This window comes from Hyaena hyaena, unplaced genomic scaffold (assembly GCF_003009895.1).
Source record: "Hyaena hyaena isolate Hyena2069 unplaced genomic scaffold, ASM300989v1 scaffold_881, whole genome shotgun sequence".
NCBI classification, from domain to species: Eukaryota; Metazoa; Chordata; class Mammalia; order Carnivora; family Hyaenidae; genus Hyaena; species Hyaena hyaena.
This window is the reverse complement of record NW_024081511.1, coordinates 649,099-653,646: the sequence shown is the minus strand read 5'-3', so window position 1 is coordinate 653,646 and position 4,548 is coordinate 649,099.

Here is a 4,548-nt window from a genome sequence, read left to right as displayed (position 1 = left end):
ATGAAATCCCCCCACTCAGATGCTACAAACTACAGTGGGGAGAGACAGCACTGAGGGACTGTAAGCAGATTTGTGTGACCTGACACAGAAAAATGCTGTGGTTTAAATGTGCAACTAGAATACAAAAGACCCAGCCCTAGAACCCCACCAAATGACAGGGAAGCTGCTGGAACTCTTGTTTAGGTCAAAGAGGCTGATGAGCACCATGGTTTATGCTTTCTCTTCACTCTGATAGTGCAGATGAGAGCATGGGTCTGGGTGCCATATCCAGTCTGCCACTAAGAGCGCTCAAGCCCCTAACCCACAACACTGTCAGAATCCCTGAGGCACAGAAAAAAGTCACAGTTTAAAAGAATTGGAATAAGACAGATCCAGGGGTGCCTGGGTGGCTCAGTCGGTTAAGCATCTGACTTTGGCTCAGGTCATGATCTCACAGCTCTTGAGTTCGAGCCCCACGTGGAAAGCTCTGTGCTGATAGCTCAGAGCCAGCTTCAGATGCTGTGTCTCCTTCTAGCTCGCTGCCCCTCTCACACTTGTGCTATCTCCCTCTCCCCAACAATAAATAAATACTAAAAAAAATAATTCAGAATATGACAGATCCAGCCTTAGGACAGCACCAAAGTTAGGAGAGCTGCTGAAACCCTCCCTTGGTCAGAAGGACTCATGAGCACCATGATTTATGTATCCCCTTCATTGTGCTAGTGCAAACAGAAACAGGATCCAGATGCTATAACTGGCTTACTGGATCACTGAACCCTGGGTCCCTAGCTCACACTAGTTCTGGACACAGAATAAAAAAAAGTGCCATGGTTTCAAGAACAACTAGCATATAAAAGAGGCAGCCCTAGAACTCTGCCGAAGATGATGGAGCTGTAGAAATGCTCTTCCATTAGCAGGCTGGTGGCTACACTCCCCTTTCACCTTGAAAACACAGCCCAACCCAAGTCCTCTAAGCAGACTGCCAGGTCAGTGAGGCCCCGGCCTCTCACCCACACAGACCCCATACCAAGGTGGCCACGAGGTAGAAAACACCAGACATCTCTGGTTAGTGATCATTATATATCCAGCCTTTGCTCCACAGTGATGTAAGCACAAAGCACTGCAGCACACTACAGGCCCACACTTTAGCTTCAGAGGGCTTGCTACGGCACCTGAGGAGCAGAGCCCTCTGGAACCTCCTGGATGATATGCCACTGCCCAAACATGGGGTCCCCTGCATGGAGCACCCAAGGAACTTCCAGCCCATTTCTGCCTCAGCTCTAGCCACCCAGTCAGGTTACCCCTTGTGATGAACATCCTAGGCCCCCCCACTTGCACTAACTTTAGCTTCAGCTGTTCTGCCAGTATACTTATCCTCAGCACATAGAATCCTGGGACGTGCTGGCCCATGATCCACCCAGCTTCGTGTGGCCTCCTGGGGTGTGCCCTGTGGGGAGTGCTTTAAGACCTCTTGTCTTACACCACACCTTGTCTCTAGCCAGGGTGCCCTTTGCATGGTGAGCCATTGAACACCCCAGCTTAGCAAAAACAGTTCTAAGAGGAAAACTTATAGTGACTTAGGCCCACCTCAAGAAACAAGAAATATCTCACACAATTTAATATGGTACCTAAATGAACTAGAAAAAGAAGAATAAAAAAATGAAAAGTTAGAAGGAAAAAAAGATCAGAGCAGAAATAAGGCATATAAAGGCTAAGAAAGAAAAGAAGGAAAAAAAGATCAATAAAAGCAAGATTTGGTTGTTTGAGAAGAAAAACAAAACTGATAAATCCATAACTAGACTCACTGACAGAGAGAGAGAGAGAGAGAACCTAAATAAAATGAGGAACAAGAAAGTAGAACGACCAACATGACAAAAATATAAGGGATTACAAGAGACTACTATGAAAAATTATGTCAATAAATTGGACAACTAAAAAAATGTATAAATTTCTAGACACATACAATCTTTCAAAACTAAATCAGGAAAGTAGAAAATCTGAGCAGAGTAATTACTAGTAACAAAATTGAATTGATGATCAAAAAACTCCCAACAAACTAAAGTCCAAAACCAGACATTTCCACACATGAATTCCACCAAATATTTGAAAAAGAATTAATACTTATTCTCCTCAAACTATTCAAAAATAGAAGAGGAAAAAAGGCTTTCAAATACCTCCTAAGAAGTCAAAATACCGATACCTACATCAGAAAAGACTATACCTATATATAGAGAGATGATACATTAAAAGTATAATTTAACATGATCATGTGAAATTTATTCCAGGGATACAAGGATGCTTAAATATTCAGAAATATATTAACATGGTACACCACATTAATAAAATGAAGAAAAATTGTATAATCATCTCAATAGATGCAGGAAAAAAATTTGACAAAAGTCAACTTCCATTCCTGATAAAAAATCTCAAGAAAATGGGTTTGGAGGGAACATACCTTGACATAAGAGAGACCACATATGAAAAACCCACAGCTAACATCATTCTCAATGGTGAAAAATGAAGATCTTTCTGTCTGATAGTAGGGCAAAACAATGATATCCACTTTCACCACTTGTACTCAACACAGTGCCAGAAGTACTATCAGAGCATACAAGATCATAAAAAAACATCCAAATTGGTAAAGAAGCAAAGTTGTCACTATTTGCAGATGACATGATACTGTACATAGAAAACCCTTATGATTTACCTAAAAACTTTTAGAATACATAAATCCCGTATAGTTGTAGAATTCAAAACTAATATACAGAAATCAGTTGCAGATCTATATACTAATAACAAAGTCACAGAAAGAGAAATTTAGGAAAAAAATTGCACTTACAATTGCTCTAAAAACCATAAAATAACTGGGAATACACTTAACCAAGAAGCTGAAAGAGATGAACTCTGAAAACTGTAAAACATCAATAAAAGAAATCAAAGATGACACAAATAGAAAATATGTTGTGCTCATGAATTGGAAGAATTAATATTGTTAAAATGGCCATATTACTCAAAGCAATCTACAGATTCAATGTAATTCCTACTAAAATACCAATGGCATTTTTCACAGAACTAGCACAAATAATACTAAAATTTGTATGGAACCAAAATGATCTCAAATAGTCAAAGCAATCTTGAGAAAGAAGAACACACTGTAAGTATCACAATCCCTTATTTCAAGACACACTGCAAGACAGCATATCCAAGATATAAACCCACGCTTATATACATAGATACAGACATAGACAGATAGACAGACAGACAGATAGATAGATAGATATAGAGTCATTTAGTCTATTACAAAGAAGGCAAGAATATAAAATGGGGAAAAGACTTTTTTTTTAATAAATGAAGATTAGGCAGGGGAAGATTAGACAGATGCATGCAAGAGAATGAAACTAGACATTTTTTAAGATGTCAAGGAAGTGGTTACCTTTGGAAGGAGGTGGGCAGTGACAAGGAGGAGATATAAAGGGGACATCTGGGGTTCTGATCATGCTTCATGTATTAATCTGAGGAGTGGTTACATAGGTATGCTCACCTAGTAAAATGTATTGAGCTCTACATGCATGATTTATACACTTTTTTCTTTGCTCTACATCAATTTTAAAAGTTTATTAAAAATAAAATAAAATGGCAAATCAAAACCACAATGTGATATACCTTAAACCTGTCAAGGAGGCTAGAATCAAAAAATAAGTACTGACAATGATATGAAGAAAACATTCTTGTGCATTGTTGGTGGGAAGACAAATTGGTGCAGCCACAGTGGAAAACAGTATGGAGGTTTCCCAAAAAACTTAAAAATAGAAATGACATATGATTCAGTGATTCTACTCCTGGGTATTTACCCCCCAAAAATGAAAACACTAATTCAAAAAGGTATATGCACACCTACTGCATTCTTATTTCAGCATTATTCATAATATCTAAGATATGAAAGCAAGCAAAGTGTCCATGGATAGATGAATGGGTAAAGAAAGTGTGGTTTGTAGGTATGTGTAAACATACACACACACACACGACTGTTATGCAGTCATAAAAAAGTATGAGGTTTTGCCATTTCTGACAACATGGATGGATTTAGATGTTATTATGCTAAGTGAAATAAGTCAGAGTAAGACAAATAACCATGTAATTTTACTTATATGTTGAATTTACAAAAACAACAAATAAATGCAAAAACAAACTCATAAATGCAGAGAATGGACTCATGGTTGCCAGAGGGGAGGAATATCAGAGGATGAGCAAAATCAGTGAATGAGAGGCTTCCAGTTAGGAAATGAGTAAGTCATGGGGATAAAGTGTACAACATAGGGAATATAGTCAATGATATTGTAAAAGAGTTGTATGGCAATAGATCGTATTTACACTTGTGAGCATAGCGTAATGTATAGACTTGTCAAATCACTATGTTGTACAATTGAAACTAATGAAACATTCTGTCAATTATACTTCAATAAAAATAAACACATATTAAGTAAGCATAAAAAAGATAATTGCTATCCTACTCTTCAAAAAATTATTTGTTAACCTTTGTTCTTGATGATGTTTCATCCTGTGCATTTC